This window comes from Dendropsophus ebraccatus, unplaced genomic scaffold, assembly GCF_027789765.1.
Source record: "Dendropsophus ebraccatus isolate aDenEbr1 unplaced genomic scaffold, aDenEbr1.pat pat_scaffold_582_ctg1, whole genome shotgun sequence".
NCBI lineage: Eukaryota > Metazoa > Chordata > Amphibia > Anura > Hylidae > Dendropsophus > Dendropsophus ebraccatus.
In genome coordinates, this window is record NW_027210181.1 from 49,108 (window position 1) to 73,426 (window position 24,319).

Consider the following 24,319-nt stretch of genomic DNA (forward strand, 5'->3'; position numbering starts at 1 on the left):
CTCTACTATAATCAGGTCGATTCTAGAATACGAGTTAGCTGCGTTGGAAAAAAAAGTGTAGTCGGCCTCAGTGCTGTGCTGAACCCGCCAAGTGTCGTACAATTCATTGTCCCAGAGAAATTGGTCCAATGAGGGGCGAGATCTATTACTCCTATGTGTTGAGTCTCTGAGCAGGTCCGGGACTAAATTAAAATCACCGCAATATAGGACATAGCCCCTTTTGTACTTGGTGACCAATCTGTTGACTTTATACATAAATGAAAGCTGGCCTTCATTGGGTGCATACAGAGAGCAGATCGTATATTCTACGTTATTAATGGTACATGCAATAATAATAAACCTGCCCCCAGGGTCGGAGTACTGTGCGTGTATTTGTACCGCCAGCGAGTTCTTAAAGGCGATAAAAACTCCCCTGTGTTTTATAGAAAAGTGGGAATGGCAGATAATCGGAAAGGAGGGGGTTCTTAATTCTATGAGCGTCCGATTGAATGACATGTGACTCCTTGACGCATACTATGTCACAATGTTGTCGTTTAACCTCTGCCCAAAAGTGTGATCGACGTTGGGGAGAGTTTAAGCCTCTGACATTGTAAGACAGTATTTTAATCACCATGTTAACAAGCAGATACTTAGCGTATGCCGGTGGCTCACACAACAATTAGTAAAGGTGAACGTCTGGTGGCGGCTCCCATCGTGACCGAAAGACTGCTCCCCATTAAAATATGTAATAAATCCTGCAGATAAAAAAGAGAAAAACAAGAAAAACAGGTGAAACACAAACACAACAGAAGGCCGCAAGGCCAACAACTTCACCATCTCACATATAGTGCCAGTCATGGCACAAAACAAAAGACTCTTCGGGTATGGAAAAAACAAAAAGCCCCGAAGTTTGGGTGGGCTAGAGTCTGTGTAGAGCCGGAACGGATCGACTCGTGCAGACGGTCAGAAAAAAAAAACTTCTCATATTATTGTGTCCTCAACGATTGCGGCCCCGACCACGCCTGCTAGTGGGTGCATATTTCCAATCGGACTGAGCTCTCTGTGATTCCTTTGGTAGTGGTATCTCTGCAACAGGAATATTCCAAGACAGGAGAAATTTTGTTCCTTCTTCCAGCGTCCGAACGATCGACATCTCTCCATCTTTAACAATCAAAAGCTTATTGGGATAACCCCATCTGTAAGACACTTGCGCGTTTCTTAAGGCAGTAGTGAGTGGTAATAGAGAGCGTCGCCATTGTAACGTCGCCGCTGAGAGGTCAGCGAAGACAGAGAGTTCCTTATACTTATCAGGAATCTTCGCGTTCTGTCTAGTAGCTTGCATAAGTGCCTCTTTCACGTGGAAGAAGTGTATACGAGCCAATGTGTCTCTGGTTGTGTCAGGTGGAAGATGGCGAGGACGTGGAACTCTGTGAGCTCTGTCAACCGTTATTTCTCGATTAGGGCAATCAGGCAGAACATCCTTTATAAATCTCTGGACAAAATGGAGCAGTTCGTCAGATGGGACTGTTTCCGGTATCCCCCTTATTTTAATATTATTTCGCCGTGATCGGTCTTCTAGATCTACTATTTTGTCTTTTAAGTATTTCACTTCTTCCACCAAGCTGTCATGTGAGTCGACAAGGGAGTTATGAGCATTAGAAAATTCCCCCATTTTAACTTCTGTGTGGTCCACTCTGTCTTCTAGTTGTTTAACAGCAGTGGACAGGGGGTAGATAGCCTCGTTAATGTCCTGCTTTATTGAGCCTCTCTGTGCTGAAAACATCAGCTTTATATTGGCCATTGTAACTGGTGCATCATCAGGAGGAAAATTTATAGCGTTGTCAGAGCTCTGCAGGACAGGGGATGTTTCAGATCTCTTGTCACTATCTTTGCAGCCAGGCTCCAGTACTGTGGGATCTATAGGAGAGGGAGATGGGGAGCCCAGTGAGGTGCTATTACAATCCTCCTTGTCACTGGACTCAGATGCTGTCCCCCCTAAATGTTTAGCTGATGTGTGTGAAAGCCCCTCATTCTCCTCTTCCAGAGTGGCCAGCAGGGAGAAGCGATTCTCCGTAGTCAGCAGCTCACCTCCGTGCGAGCGCTCTGCACCTGCAGTGTCGGCAGCGCTCCTTCTCCGACTCGGGCCGGCGCCATCTTGGAATCCGGCCCGAGGAAAGAACGCCATCAGTTTTAGTGGATTCTGCCCACCTTTCCCCCGTCCAGCCATAGTAGCAGGGTCCAGGGGTGATGAGAAGTCCGATCGGGTCTGTGGCTGAGCGGCTGCGGTCTTGTCGCTGGTGATTAGTGCTTGCGAGGACGGAGCTCTCTCACAGCACGGCCATCCGGTCCGACGGCTAGACACGCCCCCCCCTACCTGGCCCTTTAATTGCGAGCACGCCTGATGAGCAGATGCGGGGCTGTGCACAGCTTCTTCTAGTAGAAGCTGCATTCTGCCTCCGGTCACTAGAGGTCTCTCTCATCCCTTGTGTTCCCGCGCGGAGCAGGAGAGTGACGTCACCAACAGAGCCGAGAGAAGAAGGAGACACTGGAGCAGGCAGAAGCACAGAACCTGAGGAGTATGTGCTTATTCTTATTTTTAATCAAACAAGGGATGGTGGGGGGAGGTGTTCATCATGGGAGTGCTGGGGGAGGGGAGTCTTTATCTCTCTGCTGTCTGACTGCTCTGCATTCCGGCCGGGGACGGAGGGGGGAGGCGGTGCAGTCAGACAGCAGAGTGATCAGCAGTGACCAGGGGTAGGGGGCCGCAGTTACAAGCAGGAGAGGGGGTGAGGGGGGGGGTGCCGCTGCTGCCACACACTGACCACTGACTGACACTGAAGGCCATCTGACACTCAGCAGCTGCGGCCTTCAGTATCAGTCAGTGGCCGCTGACAGGTCACATGCTCTGTCCCTTTCAAAGCCCTGAGCAGGCAGCTCACATACCTCCCAGCCAGTAGCGAAAATAGGCGGGGGCAAAGTAGGCGGTCGCCCCCAGGCCCACTCAGACAGGGGCCCACTGAGGTCTCAGACAGTTAACGCTGTCTGCAAAAGCTATTGCTTTTGCAGACAGCCTTAACACATGTCTGTAGTGGCCCCCAAGAGGGCAACTGCACCTGGGAATAGCGGTCCCCTGCTCCTGAGGGGCCCGCTCAGCTGTCGGATGCCGAGCCCGGCCAGGGCTGGATCTTCTTCCTGCTTCTTCCTCCTACACGCAGCTGCTGCTGGCCCCTCCCCCTCCTCTCCCTCACTGGCTGCAAAACGTATGAGGAGGGAGGACAGCAGCTGGAGGTGAAAGGGTGATTTGGGTGATTTGTATCACCCCTCTTCGAATGACCATCCCTGTCCAAATTATAACACTGAGGCCGGCAGTGAGAAAATAACACCAAACACGTGCGTTGGTATCGCTCCTCTCTCAGCAGGGTGCACCACTTTATTGCAAATACAGTGGGGTCTTATACAGTTTAGGGTGGGCTCAAAATGGACAAGAATATACATGTTAAGTTCTCATTGGCTACAGTCCAGAGACAGGGCACAGTTCTTTGCATAATTATAACTTCACAGCAATGGTCTGGTACTTCCATTTAGAGCCAGGGCTCCTCTCAATACATCCAGGATGGAATAGCTTGATTGACAAGAGGGTCTGTTGTCCAGCAGCATGGCAGAAACAGAAAACCTTCACACGCAGATTCCATATGCTAAATATATATTGGGCTAAGACTGAAGTTAAGGAATAGCAATGGTTTTTTATATATATGTATATTATTATATACCTTCACAGTCCCTCCTAAAAACAATTGCAATTCATAAACTTTCCCTAATATCCCTTGGGGCCTTTGAGTCCGTCTGGTCCCAGGCGGGTAGGGTAAAGAAGGTTTCACCAATTTGAGACGAGAGACCCCTAATGGGTCACCCCCCTTTGTACTTGGACTTCCCAGGACCAGGGGACTCCCACTAAATTATCCCTGAATCCTATTTTATACTATTACAACCTTGATAATATATGGTCGTCTTAAGAGAGGGAATATCATCTGAATCATAATCATTTCCCATTTACTTTAATGTTACAACTCCCCAATATCTAGAGTCATCACATTAAAATTATCTTTCACCCAAAATCTTATATCATTATTAAACAAAACCCCTCATCTTCCTCTCCTAAATCTGTCTGTTGCTATTGACAGAAACCGGTGCGGTCATAACTGGACTTAAAAACAAATCAAAAGACTTATAGAAAAATTTTAAAAAGAGTTCAATTACACAAAATACACTGTCTGTGAATGTCATGTTTGGGTGTGTTTATTATAATTATGTGTATGCGTCTACACATATGTGACCATGACAAATATACCTCTATATGTCTGCATAACCTGTTTACAGTTATATATGTATAGATATCGTACTATATACTATGTTCTTATTTATAACTAGCAACACTACCCTCCATATGATATGTAACCATGAATAGTGCTGTACTAAAATGGTATCAGTAGTTTATAAACGTGCACTCCAATACAATACAATCCAATTGTTCATTGTAAAATCAACCCATCATATTTAACATTTCCCCCCTCATGAGGGTGAGATACATTGTATCGATCCTTCAAAGCATTAAGATTTTTCAATGAACAATAACCTTAGAAGCAAACCATTACTGAATCTCCTTTCTTCATCTCCTCTCATGGATACACATGGTAATGTCCATAATAACCTGTCTATATAAGGACCATAAATATAAGCATACTATGACTTATAATATTTGTGTTATGATAAACTGTGATTGGTTTCATAAAACAATAGAATACTAGCTAAACCTAATCTAAAAATGCTCCTTCTTGTCTTCATTGTGAGCCATGATAAATTTAGTAGTTCAGATGACTTCATTCTTCTTGGTATAACAAACTTATAGATCTCCCTCATTATTAATTAAATATCCGATTGCTAAAGTTCTTAAAAGTTCATAATAAAAAAAAAGTAAACAACAAGCTAATGTCCATAGATTATTCCTCATGCAGTCATACACTTCACTTTCTTTGCATGGAAAGCATTCTTTGTTTCTTTGTCTCTCTGGAGTTGAAACTGTGAGGTAACATCTGATAGGCCTCTGAAAGAGCAAACCAAGGGTTAAAAATCCTTGAAACCCCCCTTGATGAACAGCAGCTTTCACATTTCATCTGACTTCTCATAGGAAACCTCTGCAAGGGTCGTCTTTAATTCTTATTCAGCTTATATAGATATAGGCTTTCCTCTCTCATCGTGACCACTTGAGGAGATTCAATTAAATGAACAAAATCTTTAAAAGTCCATTGTAAACTTGTTGTAGACTGTAAAAAACCATACACAACTTCCCTCATAGGCCGCATACTTGGTCTCAGGTCATGGCATCTGTAGTTAGCTTGATAAGGTTACAGAAAATGTCGCTCATGAAGATGGCATAGTCCCAGCATAGATAGCCTGAAGAAAGTTCAATGATAATATAGCGATGTAGATGTAGTACTAGAGATCTCAGCATGTCTGTTGACTAAACAAAACAATAGAAAAAACTGTCCATGGTTCATGTTCTCATATCAAGTGCTTCGCTTGGATAAAGTTACAGGCCAGTCTCTTTCTCTTGCTTCTGGTCATCTGCTGGAGTTTGGAAACATCAGATATCAAGAATCTTTGCAAAGAATTGTAGGCTTTGATGTCTTGATTGAAGATTTTCTTTTCCTTCCCTATCCTATACCAAAAACTTGGTAATCATTGCTATCCTATGATAATCACAGTGTATCATAACATAGAATTCTATTTGCCTCTATATAATAGAACAATATGCTTATTATAGACCTTGTTTTGTTAATGTTTGTGCTCATGTGTTATTCCAATGTATATACTAATTCTTTTATTTACCTAAACAATGTCACAACATAAAATGTCATTTTTATTAATATTCCCACATTATATTGTTTTTAACATTATTACCCACAAATTGGTATCAGTGAGTGGTGTTTAAACCCAGATTGATCTATGTGAAACATTCGCTGAACTTGGCAGCTGTCTTACTGTAATCTGAGACATCAGTGATGGTAAGTATACTAACAAGGACCCACTAACAATAATCAGATATTCCCAATGACCATACAGCTGTGTGTATATGTATACATGCACTTATCCATACACCTATCCAATAATTATACACCTGTAGGTATATACACTGCATCTGTGTCATTATATGTAAACTCTTTTGAAATCCCACCATAAAGAGTCCTGTAGAAATAAAAACAAAATTTAGTTAACAATTCAACTCCAAATTCTGATTATGACATCATTATAACCACATGATTAAAATTACTCCCTTGTATCTAAAGCATCATGTACCTCTGAAATGTATCTTTATGTATATCCGGATAAATGTCAATGTTTTTACTATAATGTCACAGAATAAAACATTGTGCACTTAATATTTTTTCCCCTATGTTTCCTCCTGGAAACAACTAAGACACTTTTTCCTTAGTCATATGGTTTGTTTCAATTATTTTGTCACATCACACACACACATACACACATACATTCCCCTTACTGAGCAGCTGCTACAACACGTCACTCATTCATCATCGATAACTTTTACATTTACTTCCACCATCTAAAAATGCGCATTGCAACTTTTTAGTATTTTCATAGGAAAGTCCCAAAAAATAGATGTTTAATGGATCCAACAAGTCTCGGTGTATTGGTTGTTCTTCAATATTCTGATCCTTCCATGGTGAACACAAATATATATAGGCCTTTCCAAAAAAATTCTTCTAAAGACAAAATAGACATAAAAGAGAAAACATGGACACAAATGTATGCATCTGTCTCAGGACATTCCAGGCCGTCCTGTTCCCATCAATCACCTCCTAAGCCCATGCTTTTATGCTCACACTAAATGGGAATTAAAATATCATGCAACAAGACTTGGTAGATACAATACATTGTTTAATCAAATGCATTCTGTTATATTAGTACAACATATTAGCAACATATTAGCAACATATTATAAAACAGTGCATGCTAACACAAAGCCACTATTTACAATCCACCATTATATACAAAGATGCACATATTCTTTTACATGGAGACTCTGTAACGAGAAAGAATAACATTAGAATCACATATTATAAAATTTAGCCATTGGGAGTGATTCCGGAAATAATCTAATAATGCTATATTATGTGGAAAAGTAATAGATACAATAGAGAAACATTGTACATACAAATTCTTCCTGACATCTGAGGAATGACTCCAATACTTATTAATAACTTTCAAATTTTCCACAGGAAATTTTAGGGGAAGAAAAATATAACCCTAAACCATACATTTGTTATACTAACAACTAATAACTAATAATTCTCTTCTCTCAGGGTCAAATTATAATTGCAATGTATTAATTAGCATATTCTTCTATATTACTGCTAACAATAGGATAACTACTTTTTACTCCAGGTCATTTGCCAATAAATCATTACTCTTCCCGTACTGGGCTACTTCTAGCCAATACCTATACCAGGCCTGATAACTTCCTGTTTCATTACATCATTGAATGCATACCTACTCAAATATTCAGATTCACCTAATTTATACATTTTCCTGATCTTCTCCTTAATAAATGTAATGCTGCTTCGGTCTTCTATCACCTGTCAGTCTGTTATGGAGAAATTCTCTGTGTATTCTAACATTCTTTTTCTCATGTTTCCTAGCCATATGAATTACAGAGGCAGCTTCAAAAATAACTCCCTAGCCAGAAACCAATACAAAGGTCACAGGATCTAAAAATGGAGCCAAAAACACAGATCCTCTAAACAGTCTCTCTTTAACCCTAAAAATCCCTTCACAGATAACAACTTACTTGCTCTAAGGGCCCTACAACAAAATTGTCCCCACAATACAACTCTGGTCTTTCCCATTAATTTATCTCACTTTTTATTTTTATCTCAAATAAACAAAACTTTTCAATTACTGAGATAAAGCAGCAGTCACTATTTGTTAGTTTAGTTTTCAAACATTCTAAACCTGAGACAAGAATTGTACACAAATCTTACACAATCTGATTGCAACTCTCAGAAATAACACACAACTCCAGTACCTCCAAAAAATCATTATAAACTCCAGACCTCAAAGATATTACTGAGCAGGGGGATTTGTCTGACTCTGTAGAATGACATACTACTCACAACATAAAATACACACATTTGCTATGCAATAGCACTACCCCCACCAACTCCATGTAACAGACATAGGCAATAAATCAGCCTCAGACCCTGCACTGAGAACACAAAACACAGAGGAAAGATATTACCTCATCCAGCAACCCAGCTTTCTAAGGAGCTAAGCTTTTCTAACATTCAGATTCACAACTCCATACAGGCTTCCATTTTCCACTATACTACCTCAAATAGACAGTTCAGACACCTTTCTACTTTCTCCCTTGATATTAACTAGGGACTTCCCCACTTTCCCCTAAAACAAGAGGATATGTAGATTGTGGCCTAGTGGGTGTACCCTAAGGGGTGTCCCTTCCTACAAGAAACACAATACTCAGCTGTGGGTGGGTTTTGCTGGCCACAATAGAGACACTCTCAGCACTGGGGATTGCTACCATTATAAGGTGGGGGCAGATTGTTTTCAACATGATATAAATATCCACTAACCTTTCCATTACAATATTCCAATTACATATATCCCACACAAATCCATCAGCTTTTTATCTCTACAAACCACCAAATCCACTGGAGTCTTGTATCCCTCAAGACACACTTTTGGCTTAAACAAAAATCGTAAGCCTTTCATTATGTATGTTGGTTTCTGTTCCCCACAGGGGACTATGACTGGTTCCCCTACATCGCCTTCCAGGTGTCAGCTTGTTTCTTCCCCCGTGATTCAATCAGGGCTAATCCCAAATTGTTTCACAAGGTGAATATCGGATTACACCGAATGCTATCCTGTGTACAAAAATATCCTGCGTGTGAGACCAAAAGGTCACACACACTGTCCAGGATGCTCGCTGACCCCCGTAAAAATACAAAAAACAGCAAAAAAGAAAAATCACAACCTTCCTCAGACAGAGTATTCAATGCAGTCATAATCTTCCCTTTGGAGTTCAGTAACCCCCAAAAACTGAGCAACTGAGTGAATTTCCTACTTCCGCGTCACACCGCGCCCAGTCTCCCTGCGTCAGCCTACTCCTCGTGTTGTTACCGTAGCTAATCTATCGGTCTCAACAGGAGGCGGTTACCTGTAGAGATTACCTGTAGAGATCCCGCGTCATCCACAATGTAGGGTCCAATTTATACACAACAAGGGTCCCACGTCCCCCGCAGTGTGGAGCACGACTTAATAATCCCCAGAGGTCCCTCACAGTTCCTGGACATATAAAATGTCACTGACACAGTAAAAATGAACAACCGATAACTGTAACTATTCCTCTAACCAAGAGTCCTCTAACCAAGAGTCTTCACCTCAAAAGAGTCCTCCAACAATGAGTCCTCAGTCACACAGTTCCTAAGGGAAACCACTTCCACCAACCCAGGGTATGGTCATATGCACATATATATATACATATACACAATAAGGGTTCTTGGGTCAGTACAACAGGGACAATAAAACTGGCCGTTCAGTCCTGATCTAAAGGATCGATATAGCCACACCCAGTTTCCCAAGGACCGTCTAATACACGCATAAGCCACAGATTTATAAAAAATCAGCAGACTTACCGTGTTTTAGTGGAGGTGATCAGCCTCCTAATTTAGGCGGGTCCTGGGGTCATCCAGTATGTAGCAAGTTGTCGGTCCTCGCGATCAATTGTCCCATGAAGACCTCAGGCCCCACGTTGGAAATGCCACTGAAAGGGTGATTTGGGTGATTTGTATCACCCCTCTTCGAATGACCATCCCTGTCCAAATTATAACACTGAGGCCGGCAGTGAGAAAATAACACCAAACACGTGCGTTGGTATCGCTCCTCTCTCAGCAGGGTGCACCACTTTATTGCAAATACAGTGGGGTCTTATACAGTTTAGGGTGGGCTCAAAATGGACAAGAATATACATGTTAAGTTCTCATTGGCTACAGTCCAGAGACAGGGCACAGTTCTTTGCATAATTATAACTTCACAGCAATGGTCTGGTACTTCCATTTAGAGCCAGGGCTCCTCTCAATACATCCAGGATGGAATAGCTTGATTGACAAGAGGGTCTGTTGTCCAGCAGCATGGCAAAAACAGAAAACCTTCACACGCAGATTCCATATGCTAAATATATATTGGGCTAAGACTGAAGTTAAGGAATAGCAATGGTTTTTGATATATATTTATATTATTATATACCTTCACAGTGGGATCCTTACCGTCTATGGCTGCCAGGGGGGGGATGTGAAGACGTCCAGCAGCAGCTCTGGAAGTTTTCAGGTACAGAATGAGGACTGTGTGAGGGGAGTGAGGACTGTGAGAGGAGTGATAACTGTGTGAGGACTGAGAGGAGTGATGACTGTGTGATAACTGTGAGAGGGGAGTGATGACTGTGTGAGGGGAGTGAGGACTGTGAGAGGGGAGTGAGGACTGTGAGAGGGGAGTGAGGACTGTGAGAGGGGAGTGAGGACTGTGTGAGGGGAGTGAGGACTGTGTGAGGGGAGTGAGGACTGTGTGAGGGGAGTGAGGACTGTGAGAGGAGTGAGGACTCTGAGAGGAGTGAGGACTGTGAGGACTGTGAGGGGAGTGAGGACTGTGAGAGGAGTGAGGACTGTGAGAGGAGTGAGGACTGTGAGAGGAGTGAGGACTGTGAGAGGAGTGAGGGGAGTGAGGACTGTGAGAGGAGTGAGGGGAGTGAGGACTGAGAGGGGTGAGGGGAGTGAGGACTGTGAGAGGAGTGAGGACTGTGAGAGGAGTGAGGACTGTGAGAGGAGTGAGGACTGTGAGAGGAGTGAGGACTGAGAGGAGTGAGGACTGAGAGGAGTGAGGACTGAGAGGAGTGAGGACTGAGAGGAGTGAGGACTGTGTGAGGAGTGAGGGGAGTGAGGACTGAGAGGGGTGAGGACTGTGGAAGGAGTGACAACACACACACAACCACCCACACCACTGACCAGACACAGCAGCCAGATAGATATATATATATATATATATATATATATATATATATATATATATATATATATCTATATATATATATAGAGGAATGGTCTGTATAGAGTGGTGGTCATCTATGAAGAGGTGGTCTATATAGATATAAAAAATAGATAGATAGGAGATAGATAGATAGATAGATAGATAGGAGATAGATAGATAGATAGATAGGAGATAGATAGATAGATAGATAGATAGATAGGAGATAGATAAATAGATAGATAGGAGATAGATAGATAGATAGATAGATAGATAGATAGATAGATAGATAGATAGGAGATAGATAAATAGATAGATAGGAGATAGATAGATAGATAGATAGATAGATAGATAGGAGATAGATAGATAGATAGATAGATAGATAGATAGATAGATAGATAGATAATAGATAGATAGATAGATAGATAGATAATAGATAGATAGATAGATAGATAGATAGATAGATAGATAGATAGGAGATAGATAGATAGATAGATAGATAGATAGGAGATAGATAGATAGATAGATAGATAGATAGATAGGAGATAGATAGATAGATAGATAGATAGATAATAGATAGATAGATAGATAGATAGATAGATAGATAGGAGATAGATAAATAGATAGATAGGAGATAGATAGATAGATAGATAGATAGATAGATAGATAGATAGATAGGAGATAGATAGATAGATAGATAGATAGATAGATAGATAGGAGATAGATAAATAGATAGATAGGAGATAGATAGATAGATAGATAGATAGATAGGAGATAGATAAATAGATAGATAGATAGATAATAGATAGATAGATAGATAGATAATAGATAGATAGATAGATAGATAGATAGATAGATAGATAGATAGGAGATAGATAGATAGATAGATAGGAGATAGATAGATAGATAGATAGATAGATAGATAGGAGATAGATAGATAGATAGATAGATAGATAGATAGATAGATAGATAATAGATAGATAGATAGATAGATAGATAATAGATAGTTAGATAGATAGATAGATAGATAGGAGATGGATATCTAGCAGCTCATCACATATCTTGGATTGTACATACCAGCTCACCCCTTTTAATGTCTAAAAGCCTATTACCTATACCACTATTATTTTTAGGCAAAGATAATCTGGTTAAAAGGGTTCTCCAGAATTTAAAAAAAACATAATTGTTTTGTTCCAAAACAGCACCACCCGTGGTCTTAGGTTGTGTGTGGTATCACAACTTGGCTCTATTCACTTTAGTCGAATACCACACACAAACTGAGGACAAGAGTGGTGCTGTCTGTGGAAGAAGGCAGCTATATTTTTCTAATGTTAAGCCCTTTTACTTTTTTTGTGGTTCTATATTCCAGATGTAGAAGCCTCTTACACGGCTCTGTATCCTTATTCACTATAAGAAATGTAAAAGAATATTCCCTATATTATTATTATTATTATTATTATTATTATTCAGAAATCCTTGTCACTTGCTGAGGTTTCCTATGGGTAACAATGGTTGGGGGCCCACTCAGACTCACTCGCCCCCCCCTAGGCTGAACCCCTAGCTACGCCCCTGCTCCCAGCCCCCGAAACTCTTATCTCCAGCCCAGCGGCACTTGTATTCATCTTCCCCACTGCTGCTGATGACTTCACATGTCTGGGACAGACAGGAGTGAAGAGAGTGCAGGGGCTGCGGGACTGGAGATAGGAGCTGTGGGGGCTGGGAGCTGTGTGTGCGGCTGTGCACATAGCCACTACTGGGGAGAAAGCCACTGCTGTGCTGCCATGTGAGTATCCTTTTTTATTTTTCTGGTACACATCTATCTATCTATCTATCTATCTATCTATCTATCTATCTATCTATCTATCTATCTATCAGATAGATAAATGATTGATAGATACATAAATGGTTGATAGATAAATGATTGATAGATAAATGATTGATAGATAGATAGATAGATAGACAGACAGACAGACAGACAGACAGATAGATAGATAGATAGATAAATGATTGATAGATAGATGATTGATAGGGAGATAGAGATAGATAGATAGATAGATAGATAGATAGATAGATAGGAGGGAGATAGATAGATAGATAGATAGATAGATAGATAGATAGATAGATAGATAAAATACAAATAGTGTACACGTCACTCAAGGAAGAAGATCGGGTGCCGGCAAGCATGCCGGGGGTCCACCAGGCAATGGTGAATATATCTTTCAAAAAGGCTGCAGCACTCCGGAGTGCTGCAGCCTTTTTGATAGATAGATAGATAGATAGATAGATAGATAGATAGATAGATAGATAGATAGATAGATCTACAGACAACAAATGTCAGCAGCACAAGCCATGATGTTGGTGCCAGCAAATTAAATATTGACCAGACATAGATGTCTATACCATACGGATACTTCACGGCACTCCAACTTCTATATTGCAAAAGAAGTGTTTATTCCATCAACGCGCAAAGCATTAACAAATAGTGCAGCACAGCAAACAGTCACAAACGCGAGGTTTCGGTGAGTCAATCACCATTTTGAAGCGTGACTCGCTAAAACGTCGCGTTTATGACTGATTTAGGGGCGTGTCTTGGGGTTTAGGGGCATGTCTTTGTGTGGGGTTAGGGGCGTGTCCATGTCCCTCTTTCCTCTCAGCCAAAGTTGGGAGGTATGCAGATATGTGGAAAAAAAGTTGTAGTAACCAATGGTTTGGTGGGGCTGTACGGTGCAATCTGGTATGGGCAGTGGCGGTCTTTGGCACCAAGCATCCCAAGCGCTCACTTGGGGCCCCCAACATCCAAGGGGGCCCCCACGCCCCGCTCTTGTGCTCAAGAGGGCTGGACAGGGCCGCTGCCCCGCTCGCTGCTGCCATCTGAACTGTAACTATGAGCACTCGTAATGAGTGCTCATAGTTACATGCAGCAGCACTGACAGGGCGGGAGCCATTGGCTCCCTTCCTGTCAGTCACTCTTGTGGCTGCAGAAAGTGTTTTCCCTGCGGTCACAAGTGGCCGCTTTGTCCTTCTGGTGCCGGCGCTCCAGTGACATCACTGGAGCATCGGCGCCAGGACAAGGGGAGTGCGGCCTCTTGTGATCGCAGGGAAAACCCTTCCTGCGGCCACAAGAGTGAAGAGAAGAGGAGACGCCCGGACCCAGGTGAGTATAAGTGTGTTTTATTGTGTCATATACTATATGGGAGGGGGAGCACACAGGGGTCTGTTTAACTGGGGGAGCGCACATCGGGGGTCTATATAAATGGGGGGAGCACACAGGGGGCTATATAACAGGTGGAGCACACAGGGGGGCTATATATAACTGGGGGAGCACACAGGGGGGCAATAGACTACTGGGGCTTCACAGAGGGGTCTATATACTACTGGGTGCAGCACATAGGGGGTCTATATACTACTTGGGGCAGTAGAATGGGGTCTATATACAACTTGGAGAGCACACAGGAGGTCTATATCCAAGTGGGGGAGCACACGGGGGGCTATTTACCACTGGGGGAGCACACAGGGGGTCTATATACTACTGGTGGAGCACACAGTGGTCTATATACTACTTGTGGGGCACACAGGGGGTCTCTATACTACTCGGGGAACATACAGGGGGTCTATAAACTACTGGTGAGGCACACAGGTGGTCTATATACTGCTGGGGGCAGCACACAGGGGGTCTATATATAACTGGGGGAGCACACAGGGGTCTGTATACTACTGGGGCAGCACACAAGGGGTCTATATAATACTGGTGGGGCACACAGGGGGTCTATATACTACTGGGAGAACCACACAGAGGGTTTATATACAACTGGAGGAGCACACAGGGGTCTATATCCAAGTGGGGCAGCACACAGGAGGTCTATATCCAAGTGGGGGAGCACACACGGGGGCTAAATACCCCTGAGGGAGCACACAGGGGGTATATACAACTGGGGGTAGCATACAGTGGGTATATACGACTGGGGGCAGCACACAGGGGGTCTATATACAACTGGGGCAGCACACAGGAGGTCTATATACTTCTTGGGGAGCACACCGGGGGCTATATACAACTGGGGGAACACACAGGGGTCTATATACTACTGGGGGAAGCACACAAGGGGTATATACTACTGGGGGGCACGACACAAGGGGTATATACTATTGGGGGCAGCACTCGAGGAGTATATATTACTGGCGGTAGTGCACAAGGGGTATATACCACTGGGGGCAGCACACAGCGGTCTATTGTTGTGGAGCGCGTGTTGAGGGGGGGGGGCCCAGACATAACTTCGCTTGGGGCCCCAGAAATGCCAAGACCGCCTTTGGGTATGGGAACCAACTGTACACACTTTCTGTCACCCCTATACAATGAGCAATGGAGTTCTATGCAGGATGCACTACAAATCCCAGCAATAAAGTGTAGTACACACTAGTTTAGGGGGTGCTTGACAGTGCTATCTTGTATGGTTATTAACTGTACACACTTTCTGTCACCCCTATACAATGAGCAGTGAAGTTCTATGCAGGATGCACTACAAATCCCAGCAATACAGTGTAGTACACACTAGTTTAGCGGGTGCTTGACGGTGCTATCTGGTATGGGCATCAACTGTACACACTTTCTGTCACCCCTATACAATGAGCAGTGAAGTTCTATGCAGGATGCACTACAAATCCCAGCAATACAGTGTAGTACACACTAGTTTAGGGGGTGCTTGACGGTGCTATCTGGTATGGGCATCAACTGTACACACTTTCTGTCACACCTATACAATGAGCAGTGAAGTTCTATGCAGGATGCACTACAAATCCCAGCAATACAGCAAGGCCGGGACAAGGAGTCTTGGTGCCCTAGGCAGAGAAGGCAAATGGCACCCCCCCCCCCCCCAAGCCACTGTTATCAGAATTGGCGCGGCACAGACAGTGTAAAGCCCAGAAAGTGCCCCCACACTGTATTACGAGCCCCAGTACATTCAGTAGTTATCCTTTAACATTCTTACCACCATACAGTGATTACATATTGCCTGGAGAAAAACAAAAGATATCACTAATGATACCATTGAATAATACCGCCACACCATGACCACTATCACTATAACCCAGATAACAGAGTGCAGTTACATCCAGTTACTCACAGGTGACGTCTTCTCTGATAAAAGTCTTTCACATTTTCTTTTTCCCTCCATCCAGCGTGGGCCACCTTAAAGTCTTCTCCTGGCTGTGAATCTTCTCTCCAGAATCTGCCAGAGAAACATTTTAGGCTCCAGCACATACAGTAGTTAGGTCCCCTGTACCCCTATATGCCCCCATAGTTTTAAGGTGTCCCTGCGCCCCCACTTAATAATTAGGTATGCTCTGTGCCCCATTATATTAGTAAGGTCCCTCTGTGCAGTCCCAATGTGTTATAGACCCCTGTGTGCTGCCCCCAGTTGTTTATATATCCTCTGTGGGCTCCACCAATTTTATCTGTGTGTGTATATATACCCCCTGTGTGCTCCCCCAGTTGTATATATATCCCCTGTGCGCTCCCCCAGTTGTGTGTATACATATCCCGTGTGCTCTCCCAGTTGTATATATATCCCCTGTGCGCTCCCCCAGTTGTGTATATACATATCCTGTGTGCTCTCCCAGTTGTATATATATCCCCCGTGTGCTGCCCCCAAGTAGTATATAGACCCCTGTGTGCTGCCCCCAGTAGTATATAGACCCCTGTTTGCTGCCCCCAGTAGTATATAGACCCCTGTGTGCTGCCCCCAGTAGTATATAGACCCCTGTGTGCTGCCCCCAGTAGTATATAGACCCCTGTGTGCTGCCCCCAGTAGTATATAGACCCCTGTGTGCTGCCCCCAGTAGTATATAGACCCCTGTGTGCTGCCTCCAGTGGTATATAGATCCCTGTGTGCTGCCCCAGTTATATATAGACCCCCTGTATGCTGCCCCCAGTTATATATAGACCCCTGTGTGCTGCCTCCAGTAGTATATAGACCCCTGTGTGCTGCCTCCAGTAGTATATAGACCCCTGTGTGCTGCCTCCAGTAGTATATAGAACGCCCGTGTGCTGCCCCCAGTTGTATATATATCCCCTGTGTGCTGCCCCCAGTTGTATATATTTTTGTGCATGTATATTTATGGATATACACACAGACACACACATTTCTGCATATATATATATATATATATATATATATATATATATATATATATATACATACACACACAGGCACATACTTATGTATACATACACATTTATGTACAGTATATATACACACACACACACACACACACACAGATACACACACTTATGTACAGTATACACAAAGGCACACACATTTATGTACAGTACACACACACACACACACACACACACAAACTTATGTATATATTCACACACACCACACTCACACCCTTATGTATACACACACACAAACTCTCTTATTTATACACACTCAGACTCTTATGTATACACACACACACTCACTCTCTCTCTCTCTCTCTCTCTCTCTCTCTCATGTATACACACTCACACTCATGTATACACACACTCACACTCTTATGTATACACATAGAGACACAAAACAACTACCTCTCAGCTAGGTTGCTTGCACTTTCTGTCCTCACCATCCTGGGACTGTCATGGAGGGGTCTGCTGCTGCTGATGATGATGTTGCAGAGATGAGCAGCTGACAGGAGAGGCACAGGCAGACACTTCCTGGTCCCCCTGTGTGGTCTCTGCAGGCTGCAGTTCTTTACCTCCTCCTCCTCCCTGGCCCGACAGCTGAGCAGCTCCCAGAGCCTGGAGGATGTGCAGCAGGGGATGTAAGTAATGCTGCACCGTCCCCCATCCTGGTGTCCTAGAGCAGGTCAGACGCCTCCTGGAAGTGGGAGCTCAGCCAGAGCAGTGTCCCGACAGGGAGCTGCCCCTCCCATGTACAGCAGCAGCAGCTGAGGACTCGACGGACCTGTGCATCTCCCGGCAGGGGGCTGATATAATCAGCTCCTGTATGCTGCTTTCGGGTTCGGCCTGGTGGCACCCCCTGCTGTTTGGCGCCCTAGGCCATCGCCTACCCCTGCCTACTCTTTGTCCCGGCCCTGCAATACAGTGTAATACACCAGGACCACCAGCCCCAAAAATAAAAAAAAAGTACACTGAGCACTTCTTAGGGGTGTGTATGCAAGACCTAATGTCCCCTTTCTGTCAGCAGCCGGTCACCACAGTGTGCTGGTTAAATCCCGGTAGCAGCACTGCAACTCCCAGCCAGCAGTCTCTAGTAATAGTATTAATAAAAGCTTTTAAGCCCTAAAAGGGACTGTTTGTTTGTATTGCTAGTATATACCCTGCCTACTGGAACGCTATATCCTACACTGGCTCTCTCCCTCAGCAGCAACTCTGTCCCTGATCTCTTCAGGCACAGTACTGCCGCCGCTGATTTTTATATGGCAGGGTCATCTGATCTGGCCAACGAATCGCTGCTATCGACATGTATGGGTCCCACCTCATCGGAGGATGTACCAAAGAGTCTCCTGCATGTTTATTGGCTGAGAAATAGCGCTCAAACTGACTGGAAACGGATGATGAGATTTCCTCAAATATCGCAAGATGCTCGTCCAAGCGACGAGTACCATTGACTACCGTAATATTCAAAGCTCGGACAAGCATGCTCGCTCATCACTATCCATAACCTTCTGACAATCCGAGCTTTCTGATAGCTCAGCTGGTAGAGCAGAGGACTGTAGTAAAAACATTAGCAATCCTTAAGTCACTGGTTCGATTCCTTCTCGAAGGACCTTTTTCTTTGGGGGGAGGGAGGCGGATGCATCCTTTCATGTTGGACCTTTCGAGCAGTTGAAACACACATTCTGGCTGCGCTCTTCCTCTACTACCTTAAAACACCCTTTTAAGAGAGCTGTGCTCCCAGTCTCAGGAATTTAAAACAGGCACCACATCCAAGCTCTCAGTTGGGAGTGCAGCTCAGGCCTGCCAAAGGAGGGCCTTTCGCTGTGGCCTGAAAGCCAAAGAAAATTAGGCCATCGTCCCTGGGTGGGCTCGAACCACCAACCTTTCGGTTAACAGCCGAAAACGCTAACCGATTGCGCCATAGAGACACCGTTGCTGTGCGCAATCGCTCAAAGCCCCAGCCAGGTCACATGACCTTTGACTCAATAATATTAAAAAAGGAAAACAGCCTCAAGGGGGGGCCCTGGCCTTTAACAAATGGCTATACTTGCTGGCGCATGGTACCCAGAGGCCGCCTATTTCGGCTTCTCTTCCCCGCCTTCCCAACCTCCTGAGCAGCAGCAGAGTGGTGCAGCGGAAGCGTGCTGGGCCCATAACCCAGAGGTCGATAGATAGAAACCATCCTCTGCTAAGAGCTCACTTTTACAAACCCCGCAAGTACAATTCCCCAGAAGTTTCTGCTTAAAATCTAGGAGAGTGGGGGCCGATTCATCAGCCGCCTCTTGCTCGTTGCCAAACACCTGTCTTCAATATCTCCAACAAGACAAACTGGACAAGTATGTGGCTGTGTCTAAAAAGCCTTGTTGCAAGCAAATATCACCTGCTTGCGCAAAGAAGGTTTTGTGTTGCAGTAGTGGGGTAGCCAAAAATTTCTTCCAGAAGCACCATGCTTCTGCCCGGTTTCGAAGCCGGAATATTTCACGTGTTGGTGCTTTTGGCTACGTAGTGGGGTAGCCAAAAGGCTGCAAAAGAACTGTGTTTCTGCCCGGTTTTGAACCGGGGACCTTTCACGTGTGAGGCGAACGTGATAACCGCTACACTACAGAAACCTGCCTGTTGAGACAGGCACCGCTATGGCGAGCCAGCCGCCAGTAGTCAAACTGAGCGGAGGAAAACTGGGGCTTCGAAGTAAAAAGGTTTGTCCCTGGATCAAAAGGGTACCCAAACCAATGTTTCTGCCCGGTTTCGAACCGGGGACCTTTCGCGAGTTAGGCGAACGTGATGACCACTACACTACAGAAACTCAGCGGAGGCCAACAAAGCTTTCCTCGCGAGCCAACAACACAAGTTTGAAAAAAGGAAGGAAAGTACTTTAAACTGGGGACCATCCCAGGCTGCCCCAAGTCCTGTCAGCTTCCCAATAGTTTCTTACTTGTGGCGATTGGGATGCACACTTAAAAAAACAAACCAAAAAAAAACTGGTTATTTAAGTCACAGCGTGGTGGGATGATGGCCAAAGTGAAGGGACGTGAGAGGGGGATTAGCTCAAATGGTAGAGCGCTCGCTTAGCTTAGGAGGCCGGCCAAGCCTTCGATAGCTCAGCTGGTAGAGCGGAGGACTGTAGTAAAAACATTAGCAGTCCTTAGGTCGCTGGTTCGATTCTGGCTCGAAAGACCTTTTTCTTTGGGGGGAGGGAGGCGGGTGCATCCTTTCGTGTTGGACCTTTCGAACAGCTGAAACACACATTCTGGCTGCGCTCTTCCTCTACTACCTTAAAACACCCTTTTAAGAGAGCTGTGCTCCCAGTCTCAGGAATTTAAAACAGGCACCACATCCAAGGAGGTTAGGAAGGCGGGGAAGAGAAGCCGAAATAGGCGGCCTCTGGGTACCATGCGCCAGCAAGTATAGCCATTTGTTAAAGGCCAGGGCCCCCCCTTGAGGCTGTTTTCCTTTTTCGATATTATTGAGTCAAAGGTCATGTGATCTGGCTGGGGCTTCGAGCGATTGCGCGAAGCAACGGTGTCTCTGTGGCGCAATCGGTTAGCGCGTTTGGCTGTCAACCGAAAGGTTGGTGGTTCGAGTCCACCCAGGGACGATGGCCTAATTTTCTTTGGCTTTCAGGGCACAGCGAAAGGCCCTCCTTTGGCAGGCCTGAGCTGCACTCCCAACTGAGAGCTTGGATGTGGTGCCTGTTTTAAATTCCTGAGACTGGGAGCACAGCTCTCTTAAAAGGGTGTTTTAAGGTAGTAGAGGAAGAGCGCAGCCAGAATGTGTGTTTCAGCTGCTCGAAAGGTCCAACACGAAAGGATGCACCCGCCTCCCTCCCCCCAAAGAAAAAGGTCCTTCAAGCCGGAATCGAACCAGCGACCTAAGGATTGCTAATGTTTTTACTACAGTCCTCCGCTCTACCAGCTGAGCTATCGAAGGCTTGGCCGGCCTTTGCTCGCCTACCTCCTAGGCTTGTCAAAGAGTGGCATGAGAAAAGGCATTTGAAAAAGTCAAAAGGTTATGGAGGATGCGGGCATCGATCCCGCTACCTCTCGCATGCTAAGCGAGCGCTCTACCATTTGAGCTAATCCCCCTCTCACGTCCGTTCACTTTGGCCATCATCCCACCACGCTGTGACTTAAATAACCAGTTTTTTTTGTTTTTTTTTTTTTTTTTTTTTTTAAGTGTGCATCCCAATCGCCACAAGTAAGAAACTATTGGGAAGCTGACAGGACTTGGGGCAGCCTGGGATGGTCCCCAGTTTAAAGTACTTTCCTTCCTTTTTTCAAACTTGTGTTGTTCGCTCGCGAGGAAAGCTGCGTTGGCCTCCGCCGAGTTTCTGTAGTGTAGTGGTCATCACATTCGCCTAACACGCGAAAGGTCCCCGGTTCGAAACCGGGCAGAAACATTGGTTTGGGTACCCTTTTGATCCAGGGACAAACCTTTTTACTTCGAAGCCCCAGTTTTCCTCCGCTCGGTTTGAATACTGGCGGCTGGCTCGCCATAGCGGTGCCTGTCTCAACAGGCAGGTTTCTGTAGTGTAGCGGTTATCACGTTCGCCTCACACGCGAAAGGTCCCCGGTTCGAAACCGGGCAGAAACACAGTTCTTTTGCAGCCTTTTGGCTACCCCACTACGTAGCCAAAAGCACCAACACGTGAAATATTCCGGCTTCGAAACCGGGCAGAAGCATGGTGCTTCTGGAAGAAATTTTTGGCTACCCCACTAGTGCAACACAAAACCTTCTTTGCGCAAGCAGGTGATATTTGCTTGCAACAAGGCTTTTTAGACACAGCCACATACTTGTCCAGTTTGTCTTGTTGGAGATATTGAAGACAGGTGTTTGGCAACGAGCAAGAGGCGGCTGATGAATCGGCCCCCACTCTCCTAGATTTTAAGCAGAAACTTCTGGGGAATTGTACTTGCGGGAATTGTAAAAGTGAGCTCTTAGCAGAGGATGGTTTCGATCCATCGACCTCCGGGTTATGGGCCCAGCATGCTTCCGCTGCGCCACTCTGCTGCTGCTCAGGAAGTTAGGAAGGCGGGGAAGAGAAGCCGAAATAGGTGGCCTCTGGCTACCATGCGCCAGCAAGTATAGCCATTTGTTAAAGGCCAGGGCCCCCCCTTGAGGCTGTTTTCTTTTTTCGATATTATTGAGTCAAAGGTCATGTGACCTGGCTGGGGCTTCGAGCAATTGCGTGCAGCAACGGTGTCTCTGTGGCGCAATCGGTTAGCGCGTTCGGCTGTTAACCGAAAGGTTGGTGGTTCGAGTCCACCCAGGGACGATGGCCTAATTTTCTTTGGCTTTCAGGGCACAGCGAAAGGCCTCCTTTGGCAGGCCTGAGCTGCACTCCCAACTGAGAGCTTGGATGTGGTGTCTGTTTTAAATTCCTCAGACTGGGAGCACAGCTCTCTTAAAAGGGTGTTTTAAGGTAGTAGAGGAAGAGCGCAGCCAGAATGTGTGTTTCAGCTGCTCGAAAGGTCCAACACGAAAGGATGCACCCGCCTCCCTCCCCCCAAAGAAAAAAGGTCCTTCGAGCCGGAATCGAACCAGCGACCTAAGGATTGCTAATGTTTTTACTACAGTCCTCCGCTCTACCAGCTGAGCTATCGAAGGCTTGGCCGGCCTTTGCTCGCCTACCTCCTAGGCTTGTCAAGAGTGGCATGAGAAAAGGCATTTGAAAAAGTCAAAAGGTTATGGAGGATGCGGGCATCGATCCCGCTACCTCTCGCATGCTAAGCGAGCGCTCTACCATTTGAGCTAATCCCCCTCTCACGTCCGTTCACTTTGGCCATCATCCCACCACGCTGTGACTTAAATAACCAGTTTTTTTTTGTTTTTTTTTGTTTTTTTTTTTTTAAGTGTGCATCCCAATCGCCACAAGTAAGAAACTATTGGGAAGCTGACAGGACTTGGGGCAGCCTGGGATGGTCCCCAGTTTAAAGTACTTTCCTTCCTTTTTTCAAACTTGTGTTGTTCGCTCGCGAGGAAAGCTGCGTTGGCCTCCGCCGAGTTTCTGTAGTGTAGTGGTCATCACGTTCGCCTAACACGCGAAAGGTCCCCGGTTCGAAACCGGGCAGAAACATTGGTTTGGGTACCCTTTTGATCCAGGGACAAACCTTTTTACTTCGAAGCCCCAGTTTTCCTCCGCTCGGTTTGAATACTGGCGGCTGGCTCGCCATAGCGGTGCCTGTCTCAACAGGCAGGTTTCTGTAGTGTAGCGGTTATCACGTTCGCCTCACACGCGAAAGGTCCCCGGTTCGAAACCGGGCAGAAACACAGTTCTTTTGCAGCCTTTTGGCTACCCCACTACGTAGCCAAAAGCACCAACACGTGAAATATTCCGGCTTCGAAACCGGGCAGAAGCATGGTGCTTCTGGAAGAAATTTTTGGCTACCCCACTAGTGCAACACAAAACCTTCTTTGCGCAAGCAGGTGATATTTGCTTGCAACAAGGCTTTTTAGACACAGCCACATACTTGTCCAGTTTGTCTTGTTGGAGATATTGAAGACAGGTGTTTGGCAACGAGCAAGAGGCGGCTGATGAATCGGCCCCCACTCTCCTAGATTTTAAGCAGAAACTTCTGGGGAATTGTACTTGCGGGGTTTGTAAAAGTGAGCTCTTAGCAGAGGATGGTTTCGATCCATCGACCTCTGGGTTATGGGCCCAGCACGCTTCCGCTGCGCCACTCTGCTGCTGCTCAGGAGGTTAGGAAGGCGGGGAAGAGAAGCCGAAATAGGTGGCCTCTGGCTACCATGCGCCAGCAAGTATAGCCATTTGTTAAAGGCCAGGGCCCCCCCTTGAGGCTGTTTTCCTTTTTCGATATTATTGAGTCAAAGGTCATGTGACCTGGCTGGGGCTTCGAGCAATTGCGTGCAGCAACGGTGTCTCTGTGGCGCCATCGGTTAGCGCGTTCGGCTGTTAACCGAAAGGTTGGTGGTTCGAGTCCACCCAGGGACGATGGCCTAATTTTCTTTGGCTTTCAGGGCACAGCGAAAGGCCCTCCTTTGGCAGGCCTGAGCTGCACTCCCAACTGAGAGCTTGGATGTGGTGTCTGTTTTAAATTCCTCAGACTGGGAGCACAG

General features: G+C 45.3%; 16 non-coding genes across 16 annotated transcripts; 8 read left to right on the plus strand and 8 right to left on the minus strand.

The window, feature by feature from the left end:
* Nucleotides 1-19,099: 19,099 nt before the first annotated feature.
* Nucleotides 19,100-19,173, minus strand: TRNAN-GUU (transfer RNA asparagine (anticodon GUU)). The gene has a single exon. It is a non-coding gene; the product is annotated as a tRNA-Asn (tRNA).
* A 608-nt stretch (nucleotides 19,174-19,781) lies between these two features.
* On the minus strand, nucleotides 19,782-19,854 carry TRNAV-CAC (transfer RNA valine (anticodon CAC)). The gene has a single exon. It is a non-coding gene; the product is annotated as a tRNA-Val (tRNA).
* Nucleotides 19,855-19,975: 121 nt separating this feature from the next.
* On the minus strand, nucleotides 19,976-20,048 carry TRNAV-AAC (transfer RNA valine (anticodon AAC)). Its single transcript has one exon. It is a non-coding gene; the product is annotated as a tRNA-Val (tRNA).
* A 284-nt stretch (nucleotides 20,049-20,332) lies between these two features.
* Nucleotides 20,333-20,419, plus strand: TRNAY-GUA (transfer RNA tyrosine (anticodon GUA)). The gene is given in 2 exon segments: nucleotides 20,333-20,369; nucleotides 20,384-20,419. It is a non-coding gene; the product is annotated as a tRNA-Tyr (tRNA).
* Nucleotides 20,420-20,766: 347 nt separating this feature from the next.
* Nucleotides 20,767-20,840, plus strand: TRNAD-GUC (transfer RNA aspartic acid (anticodon GUC)). Its single transcript has one exon. It is a non-coding gene; the product is annotated as a tRNA-Asp (tRNA).
* A 245-nt stretch (nucleotides 20,841-21,085) lies between these two features.
* TRNAY-GUA (transfer RNA tyrosine (anticodon GUA)) lies at nucleotides 21,086-21,172 on the minus strand. Its single transcript is given in 2 exon segments — nucleotides 21,086-21,121; nucleotides 21,136-21,172. It is a non-coding gene; the product is annotated as a tRNA-Tyr (tRNA).
* Nucleotides 21,173-21,254: 82 nt separating this feature from the next.
* Nucleotides 21,255-21,327, minus strand: TRNAA-AGC (transfer RNA alanine (anticodon AGC)). Its single transcript has one exon. It is a non-coding gene; the product is annotated as a tRNA-Ala (tRNA).
* A 241-nt stretch (nucleotides 21,328-21,568) lies between these two features.
* TRNAV-AAC (transfer RNA valine (anticodon AAC)) lies at nucleotides 21,569-21,641 on the plus strand. The gene has a single exon. It is a non-coding gene; the product is annotated as a tRNA-Val (tRNA).
* Nucleotides 21,642-21,762: 121 nt separating this feature from the next.
* TRNAV-CAC (transfer RNA valine (anticodon CAC)) lies at nucleotides 21,763-21,835 on the plus strand. The gene has a single exon. It is a non-coding gene; the product is annotated as a tRNA-Val (tRNA).
* A 608-nt stretch (nucleotides 21,836-22,443) lies between these two features.
* Nucleotides 22,444-22,517, plus strand: TRNAN-GUU (transfer RNA asparagine (anticodon GUU)). Its single transcript has one exon. It is a non-coding gene; the product is annotated as a tRNA-Asn (tRNA).
* A 245-nt stretch (nucleotides 22,518-22,762) lies between these two features.
* Nucleotides 22,763-22,849, minus strand: TRNAY-GUA (transfer RNA tyrosine (anticodon GUA)). Its single transcript is given in 2 exon segments — nucleotides 22,763-22,798; nucleotides 22,813-22,849. It is a non-coding gene; the product is annotated as a tRNA-Tyr (tRNA).
* An 81-nt stretch (nucleotides 22,850-22,930) lies between these two features.
* TRNAA-AGC (transfer RNA alanine (anticodon AGC)) lies at nucleotides 22,931-23,003 on the minus strand. The gene has a single exon. It is a non-coding gene; the product is annotated as a tRNA-Ala (tRNA).
* Nucleotides 23,004-23,245: 242 nt separating this feature from the next.
* On the plus strand, nucleotides 23,246-23,318 carry TRNAV-AAC (transfer RNA valine (anticodon AAC)). Its single transcript has one exon. It is a non-coding gene; the product is annotated as a tRNA-Val (tRNA).
* A 121-nt stretch (nucleotides 23,319-23,439) lies between these two features.
* On the plus strand, nucleotides 23,440-23,512 carry TRNAV-CAC (transfer RNA valine (anticodon CAC)). The gene has a single exon. It is a non-coding gene; the product is annotated as a tRNA-Val (tRNA).
* A 345-nt stretch (nucleotides 23,513-23,857) lies between these two features.
* Nucleotides 23,858-23,929, minus strand: TRNAM-CAU (transfer RNA methionine (anticodon CAU)). Its single transcript has one exon. It is a non-coding gene; the product is annotated as a tRNA-Met (tRNA).
* A 191-nt stretch (nucleotides 23,930-24,120) lies between these two features.
* Nucleotides 24,121-24,194, plus strand: TRNAN-GUU (transfer RNA asparagine (anticodon GUU)). Its single transcript has one exon. It is a non-coding gene; the product is annotated as a tRNA-Asn (tRNA).
* Nucleotides 24,195-24,319: the final 125 nt, after the last annotated feature.